The 13,474-nt window shown below is 42.5% G+C and overlaps 2 pseudogenes; both read right to left on the bottom strand.

The window, feature by feature from the left end:
* Positions 1-2,367: 2,367 nt before the first annotated feature.
* LOC125475717 lies at positions 2,368-3,590 on the bottom strand (annotated as a pseudogene).
* A 1,904-nt stretch (positions 3,591-5,494) lies between these two features.
* Positions 5,495-9,165, bottom strand: LOC125475716 (annotated as a pseudogene).
* Positions 9,166-13,474: the final 4,309 nt, after the last annotated feature.

Below are 13,474 nucleotides of genomic sequence, written 5' to 3'. Positions count from 1 at the left end.
TTTTTTTTCCTCAGGGTAGCGGAACTAAATCCCATGTTTGATTTTTCTGAAGTGCATCCATTTCTTCCTCCATTATCTTGGTCCATCAATCATCAGATAATGCCTCATTCAATGAACTTGGTGTGCCATCATTGGATATTTGTTGTACAAAAGCTTTGTTGAGTTTTGATAACTTATGTGATGACACATAGTTGGCAATGGGATATTTAGAGCCTTTCGTTGTTTCTGGTGAATATTGATTGGGTGGCTTTCCTCAGTTGTGCCTGAAAGGTAACTAATAATTTAGAACATCGGATACATCAATAGAGGTAGTAGATCTTACCTCAGGAATATTCTCTGGAGTATAGTCATCTGGTGGTACTATATTTTGAGGCGAGGGGGATTAGTATTAGTAAAAGTCTCAAGATCGGCAAGTGGCAGCACTGTTGCCGTGGGTGAGAACTGCACTGCCGTGCTTGCCGCTAGTTTTGTGGGCAGTAATGCTGCATCTGTTGGCTGGGTTGGCAACGCAGCCACTGAGAGCTCGGCTAATAGTGGCTAACAGCTATGGTCCGAACTTGCTCGTCATGCAGTGTCTCCCTCTGAAGATGAGGGTTGGAAGAAGCTGAAGAGTAATACATCTTAGACTCGAAAAAAGTAACATCCATGGTAGTATACATCCGACATGAAGGAGGGTGGCAGCAATGGTACCCTTTATGATGTAGTCCATACCTTATGAAAACGCAACGGAAAGCACATGGGTCAAGTTTTGTCTGTTGATTTTTATGTAGATGAACAAAGGCAACACATCTAAAAACTCGCGGTGGGAGCACCAAAACGGATGGTAGAGGCACGAATGTAGCAAGAACTTGCAAAGGTGTAAGAAAATTCAATACTTTGGATGGCATGTGGTTGATAAAGTAAGTGGCAATCTAAAGAGCAACATCCCAAGAGGAGTAGGGAACATGCGCCCCAGCGATCGAGCTGTTTTTAATAGATGGATATTTTTGCGCTCGACCACCCCATTTTGTTGAGGAGTCTGAGGATAAGTAGTCTCGTGGAGGATTCCGTGATTAGTTAAATAATGTGTAAAATCATTATTAACATATTCACCACCTTTATTAGAACGTAAAATCTGGATTTTAGTAGAAAACTGTGTCTGAACCATGGTGTGGAATGTCTTAAACGCCAGAAACATATCATTTTTATGCTTAAGAAGGTATAACTATGTCATTCGTGTGCAATCATCTATGAAAGTTACAAACCACCTAATACCAGATGAAGTAGTAATTGGAGATGGTCCCCAAACATCCGAATGAACAAGACCAAAAGGAATAACATTTTTATTAGAATTTAATGGATAAGAAATACGGTGACTCTTGGCAAGTATGCAAGTGTCACATTTAAAGTCTGAAATTGAACAACCAACAAATAAATCTGGAAACATATGCTGTAAATAACTGAAAGACGGATGACCCAAACGGTGATGCCATAACCAAATTTGACACCGTTTGTGATCAACGACTCCTTAGGCGAGATTGACCCGCTCTGTACTGACATCGTCCACAAAATAGAGATCCCCCTCTTAGTACCATGACCAATTATCTCACTCGTGAGAATATTCTGAATAAAACAAAACTTTGGATACAATAGTACACAACAGTTCAATTGCTCAGTAACTTGGCCATGAGCCATCAATTTATGCTTAGTGAAGGTACAAGTAGTGTATGCGGCAAAGAGAGGGTAGGCGTGAGGCGTACAGTGTTAGTGCCAGTTACCGGTGAGGAGACACCATTAACATTAGTAATATTTTGTCGAAGTGGAATAGTATCACAAGCTAAATCAGTGGGATCATAGGTCATATGGTCTGTGGCACCGGAGTCAATGATCCAACCAGACTGAGTATCCCAATTATTCATATTAAAAGCATAACCACAGTTACCTGAGGACTCCGGAGGCATGTCAGAAGAACTCGAAGTTGGAGGAGGATTCATGGTAGGCTCAGTTATGGTAGTAGTGTTTAGTATAGGGGTAGGATCGGTTAGGATGAATTTGTTTCCACCGTGGAGTGGTGGTAGGTTCTCCATGGGAGGGCTGAGTTTGCTTGAGAGAACAGACAGAGCAGAAATTCTAGGATCTCTGCTCTGATACCATGCTAATTAGGGCTTATTTTGGCGTTTAATAATCTGATGTTATTCTTCTCACCAAGAAGGGAAATATATATTGTACAAGATTGATTTACAAGGAAAGAAACACCAAATAATATCTATCATAATTACATCCTGATTACAATGACCCCAGACAGGTAACTAAGCTAATTACAAAGGTCAACTCTCCAACAATATGTGTGTGTGTGTGTGTGTGTGTGTGTGTGTGTGTGAGCGCAAATGCAATCTTGATTACATCAACACAGATGTTTCTCATCACTTAATGCCTATCACCCCTTGTTACGGCCAGGTCTAGACCTAGGATCCGGGAACTGATAAAACTGCAGCCGCAAGTAATTAGAATCAGGAGCATGTTCATCCATTTCATAACCTGCGAGAGCAACACAAATGTCAGCATCTTCCAGCGTTTCAAAAACCACAAGCACGGGAAAATAATGAGCAGTCCAACTAGTTTTACACGATTTGGAGTGTAGAGATATTATGAACTCCAGTATTAAATCACAAGAAGCCATCTATAACATTTTTGTGAACTGCCTCAACCTCTTCACACCTACTATGCATGGAAGAATTTTAACATAAATTTACTATTTACATAATTGAATAAGGTACGATAGAAAATAGCACTTACGAAGCTATAAAGGAAACAAATAAAAACAGAAAGAAGAATTAAGTTTTCCTTGACAACAATAGTCACCAAGGTTTATGGCAAGAAAAAGCAATCACCTTGCAAGGCGCTCAAAGCAGTTGCTGCACAGGCAGGATTTTCAAAATCCACAAAACAAAGAATAAGAGGATCCTTGCTACGTTGCATTATGGACAAACCGGAATATTAGTGTGAAGAAAGATTATAAACTACCCAAAAGTCGAACCAAGTGGCACAACGAGAATCTCAAGTCAGAGTGATCAAAAAAAAAAAAACAAAAAAAAAAAAAAAACAAAATGGCTAAAGAAAAGTTTACAATAATCCACCCCACATACATGTTTGGACTCTTTGCTCACCAGCCTCACTGCTTTATATCCCACAAAAGGACGAAAGATATCTTAGGAGTAATGTAAAGGATGAACGATTGGAAAATTTATTGAGTTAAACATTAATATTGGAAGCAAAATGCAATAATTCTTAGGCATCATAGAAAGATTATAAAAGATACGAGCTACTTCCATTCTTGTGCTGTCCGGAGGAAGTCATTCAACATATAAAGTGCTGGATGCATCCAAGGGTAAAGGAACTGTTTCACGTCCAGGCCTAGGCATTGCATCAACTGGGAACTGATTAGTAAGATTCATATTTCGACCATATGTTAATAGATCAGAAGATATAGCTCCAGGACTGCCCCTCATGGAATGATCAACCATTGGAGGACCTGTTATTTCACCACCAACAGCCTTTCCCATTCCTGCTCCACCAAAAGTACTCGCTTCTCCAGAAGTGTACGAAGGCATTTCCTTTAAAAGTAGGATACATGTTTTAGTACAAAAACAGAGATATGTATCACAAAGGAGCAACTAGAGGAAGAAGAGGCCATGTTGAATGTTCTCACTGTCATAAAACCAAGTAAAATGGAAAAAATTAATATCAAGAGAATGTAGATTGAAGCAAGTCAGAAAACAGAAATTAGGAACTGCATCAAATACATCAAATACAATTGTCTCAAATAAAACAAGTGGATTGTCTAACATTAGGCATATTACGTGATACACAATGAACCAAAATTGTAAAAACAAATTCATAGCATAGACCGAGATTCAAAGACATTGAATCTATAACTAAATATTCAATTACTAGGGATCCAACGGCCATTGATCCTCATCAATTCTAAACAAACTTGGCAAACCATTCTCCATGTCCCATCTCCCTTTGTTTATTCCAATCCCATAGTTAGCCGTGCAATAAATACCTACCGAATAAGGACTATAGTCCTGCGTGGCTGGGCCACAAAGAAGAAGAAACACCAACAACGACTTGGAATTATACCAACCAAGTCCATTCGTCTATCTAATCCAGCTTGCTCCTTGCACTTGCAGCTACAACTTATATGCACTGGTCCCTGGACAAGTTGTGGGACAATTTACACTTAAGGACAATAACTATTTACAGTTACCCCTTTTGCCTTTTTCTTTTTTACCATGACTACACTATATTTAGATAACAATCACGTTGGCACCAACAAATTGCTTAGACATTTCCTGGTTTATAAACTCAGTATCCTTTTTGCCCTAAACTATCTTTTCCCCTCATTTTTCTCTTCCAGTTCCAAAAGAATGATAGAACAAGAAAAAGGTGTAATGGCACCAAACGAAACCCTCAAGCTCACATGGCATGTAACTGCTCAGACTTGTTCTCCGACCAAACCCTAACTTATTTTTACCACACACTAGAGTGTGTGTAAAACTAATGCTAAGAAAAAATGCAGTCTTTTGCGAAACAATGCCAAATGTTGTGCCAATTTGATGGTAATCGAAAACCAATTCATTGCCCACTTCTATTCTTCTCTTTTGTTTGGGTTTAGTAACCGAACAAACATAATCTTTAATGTCAGAGAGATTCTTTGTTGTCCTCATGTTATATCGCCTTTTTTTTGCTTAGAACTTGTTTAGGATTGATTCGGGAAAAGCTAAATGTGTTATGTTGCGCTTGGTAGTAAAAAAAAAAAAAAAAAAAACTTGGAAATTCTTTTCACTCATATAAACTCTCCTTAGAGAAGTTGTTAAAAGTCCCACATCGGTGGTGGGAAAGAAAACCAAGGGGTTTAAAAATGATTAGCTCACTCTAACTAATATCGAGGCCTTTTATGGTAAAACCTTACACTTAACGGATTGGGTAGGTGGTAAAGTTGGGGACAGTAGGCGTCGTTAGAGTGAGGTGGGCCCGGTGATCCAAAATTCCAACATGGTATCAGAGCCACTGTTGCGGGCTCTTGCAAGCCAACGAGCTTGTGTGCAAGCCAATGAGCTTGTCACCACTGGGAAGGAAACAAGTCTAAGTTCTTAACATAGAAACGACCGCTGAGTTCCAATTGAAAACAAGTGGGCCCAACGTGAGCCAACCTCTAAGTTTCAATTACCGATGTATGGATCTCCACGTGTGAACCACTAAATGAGATTACATGTGAGGGGGAGTGTTAAAAGTCCCACATTGGTGGTGGGAAAGAAAACCAAGGGGTTTAAATATCATTACCCCATTCTAACTAATATCAAGGCCCTTTGTGGTAAAACCCCACATCTAACAGATTGGGCAGGTGGTAAATTTAAGAACAATATCAGTGTCGTTAGAGTGGGGCGGGTCCGACAATCCAAAATTCTAACAGAAGCACTTGCCAAATACTTTGTCAAGAAGCACTTTCAAATATTTTTGAATGAACACTTAAATTGTTTGTAAAGATTTAACATGTCTACAATAAAAACACTTTTAGTATGAGTGTTTCTAAAAGAAGTAATTCCAAACTAACCATTAATCACGTGATACGAGGGACAACAACATATATGGCGGTATGCCAATTTCAAGAAGGGTGGGGGCAAGCTCCAGCAGGATAGGATTATGGGTTGAAAGCCCATGTGATGTGTACAGTGGCATATAGACTAGTCGGCAGCCCACTAGCTAGTTCTTAGCATTGAGAGGACATGGCAAAGCCGGTCCTTAACTATAGTCCAAAAGGGCAGGACTCTGATCAAATTTCTAACACCAAGAGACATGACACCATGCATTGTCCATTCTCATCATGCACTGTATTTGCTTTTCTCCGGGCAGTGTAAGTTACAAGAAAAGACGAATTTGATCGGTGGTCATCCTCACGTTCCCGTTTTCTCCTTCACCATTCACCTTCTGTTTCTTTCCATTAATTCTCCTTTGATTTGATTTATCCAACCCCAAAACTACGAAAATCAGAGTTGTACAGGAAGAAAAAGAGAGAGCGGAAATCACTTACCATATGTTATCTGTAACATAATCCTGCATATTTGTGCTAAAAAAACACACTAGCTTTTAAAAGGATTGTGCCCGAGCAGCCTGCCACTTCCAAAACACTACAAGCATTCCTAGTTCAATAGGCTTGCAACATCCAGACCGCTACTCACTACTCTTGAATGGAGGCAGTTCATTCCGCGTTGCACTTAAATATCTTAAGCCACCTAATTTGGTGATCAAATGTGGAAGATTTCACCCCTTTAATTCGGGTTTCATTCTTCTTCATATGTATCTCCATTACTAGAATGCTTCCCGCTTCAGAATATGGAGAGCAACTTCCATAGAACGACTGCAGCGTCCTTGGCACGGGACACTGGTGGCAAGTTACCCGGGCCATCGAAGTCCTGCAGAATATGGAAATAATCTTTATGCAAATTATCTCTGTACTAATTTTGCGGTAGTTTATGCATGGTATAGTGTCAAGGAGAAGAAGATATTCCGAATTAAAACATTCCTCGAGTAAATTTTGTAGACCATGGACGTGCAAAATCAGATCTCTGTTTAATTGCACAATTATAAAACTTTTTCTGATTTCACTAACTCAGAAACAACGTGCATCAGAAGTTCTTACAATTAGCGTGTGCCCAAGCCTGAGCTATATATATATATATATGGAATGTATAAAAGCAGATGCAATCTTGATTACATCAAAAACACATATTTCTCATCACCTAATGCCTATCACCTCTTTTTACGGCCAGGTCTGGACCTGGGACCCGGGAACCGAGAAAACTGCAGCCGCAAGTAATTAGAATCAGGAGCATGTTCATCCATTTCATAACCTGCAAACGCAACACAAATGTAAGCATCTTCCATCGTTTCAAATACCACAAGCACGGGAAAATATAATGAGCAATACTAGTTCTACACAATCTGGAGTACTGTAGAGATATAATGAACTTCAATCATAAATCACAAGAAGCCCTCTATAACATTTTTCTGAACTGCCTCAACCTCTTTACACATACTATGCATGGAATTACTTGATTGAATAAGGTATGGTAGAAAATAGCACTTAGGAAGGTATTAAAAAAAAAAAAAAAAATTCGACCAAAAAAAAGAGGAGGGTATAAAGAAAACAAATAAAAACAGAAAGAAGAATTAAGCTTTCTTTGACATCGATAGTCACCAAGGTTGATGACAAGAAAAGGCAATCACCTTGAGAGGCACTCAGAGCAGTTGCCGCACAGGCTGGATTTTCAAAATCCACTAAACAAAGAATAAGAGGATCTCCGCCATGCTGCATTATGGTCAAACTGGAATATTAGTGCGAAGAAAGATTACAGACTTCCCAGAAGTCAAACCAAGCAGTAGAACGAGAATCTTGAGTTAGAGTGATCAAGAAAAACATAATGATTAAGAAAAAGGTACTTGTTTACAATAATTCACCCCCACATACATGTTTGGACTCTTTGCTCACAAGCCTCACTGCTTTGTATCCCACAAAAGGACGAGAGATATCTTAAGAGTTATGTAAAGGATGAGCGATGGAAAATTATTGAGTTAAACAATAAGATTGGAAAGCAATATGCAATAATTCTTAAGCATCATAGAAAGATCATAAAGGATACGAGCTACTTCCCTCCTTGTGCTGTCAGGAGGAAGTCCTTCAACATATAAAGTGCTGGATGCATCCAGAGGTAAAGGAACTGTTTCACGTCCAGGCCTAGGCATTGAATCAACTGGGAGCTGATTAGCAAGATTCATATTTCGACCATTTGTTAGTACATCACAAGACATATCACCAGGACGACCCCTCATAGAATGATCAACCATTAGAGGACCTGTCATTCCACCACCAACAGCCCTTCCCATTCCAGCTCCACCAAAAGTACTTGCTTCTCCAGAAGTGTACGAAGCCATTTCCTTTAGAAGCAAGTAGGACAAATGTTTTAGTACAAAAACAGAAAGATGTAACACAAATAATAATAGGCATAGTTTCAAATGCTTAAGAAAGTCACCGCATTCTGAAGATAGCGGTCTTATGCTGATCCGATTGATCTGTTATCCTTTACAGTCCTAGGACCACCAAGATCATCCTCTCGTGCAAAATAACCATGCATCTCTTGACCTGAAGACTGGTTGACAACACAGAAAAGTAAGGCCCTATCTGGTGATGTTTTCCAAAACCATCTGCATAAAACGCTTTCAGAAAACGAAAACGATATAACATTCTTGTATTCTAAAATTAGATAATGCATCTGGTAGAATAGTTTGAAAAATGCTTCTTAAAACAAAAACAGTGAAAAAGTGTTCTGTGCTAGTGTGAGAAAAAATTGAATTACTGAATTTGTATTTGGCAGCAATATTAAATTGAATTACTGAATTTGTATTAGGCAGCAATATTTTGAAAAACTAATCTGAACTAATATTATAATCAAACACATAACTAATGTAAATGCTGACAAGACGTATCAATGAACGAAACAAATTATTTTAAAACATTGTGAGTTAGAGCCCTTTTAAACGGCACAATAGTGAGTAAGAGACTGCCTTCCTTTCTCTCCCTGGTGTGAGAGCTCTTGCTCCCTCGTGAGTTCCGCCTCTGTGCGCGTGGGTACAGGTTTGTGTTCGTAACTTGTACTCTGTGTTTCTTGGTTTTAGATCTGGGGTTTTGGTCTGTGGGGTGGTGGGTATCGGTGGATCTGAGAAGCAGGAGGTTTTGCGGTGTAAGGGACTAGGGTAAGAAAAGGGTTTGGGGCTTTTCGGTTTAGGTTGGATTTCTCCTCGTGGGGTGCAGGGGTAGTAGATTTGACCTGCCTGGGAGCTATTTTTTCGGTCAATTTGGGGTTGAGGGGCTGGTGTGGATCTTGGTTCTGCTTCTGTGTTTTTTTGGGGGAGGGTGGGTAACTGGCAGCTTTGGAAGTAGCACGGGGTTTGATGTAAGGAATGGGTCAGGCCTCCGAGGGGTGATGGGGGGAGTGATGTGAAGTGGCGGGGGAATTTTTCTGAGTCTTTTTGGATTTGCGTGGGTAGGGGTATGGTGTGGACAAGAGGTGGGGCTTCTCAAATTTAATTGCTATCTGTTTCGAGGGAGCTGGGTCTGTTGGCGGGGTTTTGGGGGGGGGGGGGGGGGGGGGGGGGAGGGGAATTAATTCGTACTGTTTAGGTTGGGGGTGGGGGTTTTCAGCGTCTGGGAGGAGTTGGGGTGGTTGGGGAGTTATGGGGAAACTGCCAAGGGGGCAACTTGGAATTAATTACGATGTAGACCGGACCATTGAAGCGAGGCACGTAGGGGGTCTGTCTGTCCACACAAGTTTGGTGTACCAGAATTAAATTCGGGCATTTGGATGCATTAGTGATAATTTTAGTGATGAGTTGTTTACTTGGCCGAATCGAAGAAAGGAAGCAGTGGGTACACTGGGTAGTTCTTTTGTGCAGTCTGAAGGAGATCACAGACAGTCAAGGGTTATTTACGCCTCAGGCTGGGCCAGTGTGGCAGCAGTATTACAAGGGGATGGCGAATACTGGGGTGGATGAGCTGGTGGTACAACTGAACCAGGCACTGGAGTTATCGACTATGGAGCAGGGAGTTAAACTGGTTGGGAAAGTCCTTACACATAAACCATTGAACAAATGGGGAGTAAGGAATATTCTCAGAGCGGCTTGGAAAGAGTTGGGTGAGGTGGAAATAAAATGGGTAAAGGAGAATATCTATATTATATCGGTAAAAGATGAAAACGTAGCTTCACAAATCATTGAGCAGGTTCCCTGGGCAGTGATGAAGAAAGTGTTCTCTGTGGTGAAATGGCCCCCGGAGCTCGCTTTAGAGGAACTGGAGTTGGATGAAGTACCTTTCTGGGTTCAAATTCGGGGATTACCGCTGGGATTGGCTTCTCTTGAGAACGTTCAGCGAGTAACCAAAGAGGCTGGGAAATTTTTAGCCTTGGAGGATCCCGGACATGCTCGAGGATTTGTGCGAACAAGAATCTTAGTGGATACGGAGAAGCCCCTATTCAAGGGATGCTGGATTAGGAGGGATTTAGATAAGGAAACCTGGGTGGAATTTCGGTATGAACGGCTCCAAGATTTCTGCTATACATGTGGGCGAATAAGGCATATCAATACTGAATGCTCTGTTGAGATGTCTGGAGAAGGGGCGGTGGCGTATGGAGAGTGGATGAAGGCACCGCCGGTAAGGGATGTGGCGATATCTACGAGAGTGGCGCATGTGGGCAGGGGGGAACGCCGGCAGGCCGGTGCGGTGCGTGGACATGGCAGCATGTCTACTATGAATCATGGAAGTCTACGGATTCCGATTATGCAAGGGAAGGAGAGTACTCAATCCATGGAGATCGGGGGAGCGTCTAAGAGTCACGGCACAGGTCAAAGGAAGTGGCGTCGAAGAATGCAGGTGGAGGGAGAGGATACGTCATCAAGCCCTGTTATGGAAAGATTCAAATCAGTGGGGGATGGACAGTTGGACGATTTCCAGGGGGTCAGTGATAATCTGCCCGCCATGGGGGATGATCCACAGGGGGGCAGTAAAAGAAGTGGGGAAGTGCAGGATATGGTGTTAATTCATGCTCCACTGAAGAAACTCAAGGGCCCGGCCACGGAGGAGAGCTGCCAAGACAGGGTGGCAGAGTTATGGAGGAGGTTGAACTTCAAGGAAGGGTGCCTAACGGTGGAACGGGCGGTCTTTAAGGCGGGTGCAGATAAGGAAGAAATAAGTGAGAACAATGAAAGACAGGTAGTAGTGGAAGGGGGGTCGAATATAGCTAAGGGAAAGATGGTGACAAGGAAGACGGGTCCGATGGCTCGGGGCGGTGGCGGCTGGCCTTCAACAGCCGCAGGCCAACCATGAATTATATCTTTTGGAACTGTCGTGGGCTAGGGTCGGACACGACAGTTAGGGTTCTCCATGGGCTTATTCGCAAGAAGAGACCCTCTATGATCTTTTTATCTGAGACTAAGATGAAAGATCATAGAATTATTGGGGTGAGGAGGCGTTTGGGTTATTTACATGGTTTTGATGTTGCGCCAATTGGAATCTCTGGTGGGTTGAGCTTGTGGTGGGAGGATAACTTGGAGGTTAATATTATCCTTTCGTCCAAGCATATCATTGATGTTGTGATGAGAGTTAAAGGGCAAACGCAATGGTGTCGGTTTACGGGTGTGTACGGGACTTCGTATAGAGCGGAGAAAAATCTGTATTGGGACTGGATGGTTAATCATTTTACACCCACGGACATTCCTTGGATTTGTGGCGGGGATTTCAACGAGTTCTTGTGGGATCATGAGAAGTCTGGTGGTGTTGAGGTGTTGTACAACAGGCCAAGGTATTTAGATGAGTTTATGTCTTCCTCTCTGTTGATGGACTTGGGATTCCAGGGGCCGGCCTTTACGTGGAGAAGGATGAGAAGAGGGGATTGGGTGGAGGAGCGGCTTGATAGGGTCCTGGCGAATGAGCAGTGGCAGCAACTTTGGCCGAAATCCCATGTTATTCACGGAACGGCTATTGCTTCGGATCATTGCCCAATTGTTCTTAATTCTAATCCGGAAGAGCCGAGAGGAGGGAAGTTGTTCAGGTTTGAGGCGTATTGGGTTGCGGAGGAAGAGTGTAAGAACTTAGTGGAGAATTGCTGGAAGTGTCGGTTTAATGGCAGGTGTGTGAATAGATGGGTGAGAACTTTAAACGTCTGCCGTTATCGTCTAAGTAGGTGGAATCGCTCTAAATTTAAGGGGCGGAGCTATAGGATCCAGGATCTTCTATCCCAGTTAGATTCGCTTCAGCGGGACTGGGGTCCAAACTTTGATGAGATAAGGGAGTTGTCTCGGCAGATTGATGAGCTAAGACTCCAAGATGAGAGTTATTGGTGCCAGCGTCGAGGGTTAAATGGTTGAGGGAGGGAGATGCTAACACTCGGTTTTTTCATTCCTCAACCATTCAGAGGCGTAGGAGAAATAAGATTGTGAAGCTTAGGGCTGAGAATGGGAACTGGGTGGAAAGTCCGTCTCAGGTGCGCCAATTGGTGGAGAATCATTTTTCTTCAGTCTTTTGCGCGGCTGGGGATCGGAACTGGGGTTCGCTGCTTGATTGCATCATTCCCTCGGTCTCTACAGAAATGAATGAGGCGCTAACTGCGCCAGTCACGGACGAGGAAATAAAGGAGGCTGCTGTGCAAATGGGAGGGCTTAAGGCTCCCGGCCCTGATGGTTTTCAGGGAATCTTTTATCAGACTTATTGGGAGATAGTGAGGGCAGATATTTCTGAGATGGTCAGAGAGTTGTTTCAGGACTCTGCGGGTACAGGTTTGATAAATCAGACTCATATTGTGCTTATTCCCAAAGTTCCTAATCCGGAATTTGTGTCGCAATTCAGGCCCATAAGCTTATGCAACTACTCGTATAAAATTCTGTCAAAGATTCTTGCAAACAGATTGAAGGTAGTTTTACCAAACATCATCTCTCCTACTCAGAGTGCGTTTGTGGCTGGGAGACAAATTCAGGATTGCATTGGCATAGCCCATGAGATGTTTCATTATCTAAAGGGAATGAAAGCAAGGAATAAATTTGAAATGGGTATTAAACTGGATATGCAGAAGGCGTATGACTGGGTTGAGTGAGACTTTTTGGATGCTGTTATGGAAAGAATGGGATTCAGTAGTAGATGGAGAGCGCTAATTAATGGGTGTATTTCATCGGTGAACTTCGCGGTGCTCGTAAATGGGCAGGCAGGAAAAACTTTTGCTCCCTCGAGGGGTCTCCGGCAGGGAGATCCTCTTTCTCCTTATTTATTTATTTTGGTGGGGGAGGTTCTGTCCAAACTGATTCAGGGTGCGGTGGACCAAGGTAGGTTGGAGGGTGTTAAGATGGGCAGCTCAGGTCCAGTGATTTCTCACATTTTCTTTGCTGATGATACCCTTTTGTTTCTGCGGGCTGATATGGAAAATTACCGGAATCTGAGACAGTTGTTGGACAAATTTTGCGAGGCGTCTGGGCAGAAGGTAAATTTGGTGAAGTCCAGTGTTTTCTTTGGGGCAAATGTTCCGAAGGTGAATGCTGATCAGATGGGGAGTGCTCTTGGTATGGCGGTGGTGATCAATCCGGGGACTTATTTGGGGGTTCCTGCTATTTGGGGTCGATCGAAACAGCGTGGTCTTGCTTATGTAAAAGGGAGAATTTTGGAAAAGCTTCAAGGATGGAAGAAAAGTACTCTTTCCCGCGCAGGCAAGGAGGTTTTAATTAAGGCTGTTATTCAAGCTATTCCGGCGTACCCAATGAGCATTTTCAAATTCCCCACTGCTGTTTGTCTGGAATTGAATGCGATGGTGGCTGGTTTTTGGTGGGGTTGCAAGGAGGGTGCCAACAAGATTCATTGGGTTTCAAAGGAGGTTTTGGGTTTACCCAAAGACTTGGG

Source organism: the organism of the source record quoted next, unplaced genomic scaffold, assembly GCF_019419815.1.
Source record: "Pyrus x bretschneideri cultivar Hongxiangsu unplaced genomic scaffold, Pyrus_bretschneideri_v1 Contig16, whole genome shotgun sequence".
NCBI lineage: Eukaryota > Viridiplantae > Streptophyta > Magnoliopsida > Rosales > Rosaceae > Pyrus > Pyrus x bretschneideri.
This window is presented reverse-complemented; position numbering and strand designations above follow the sequence as displayed.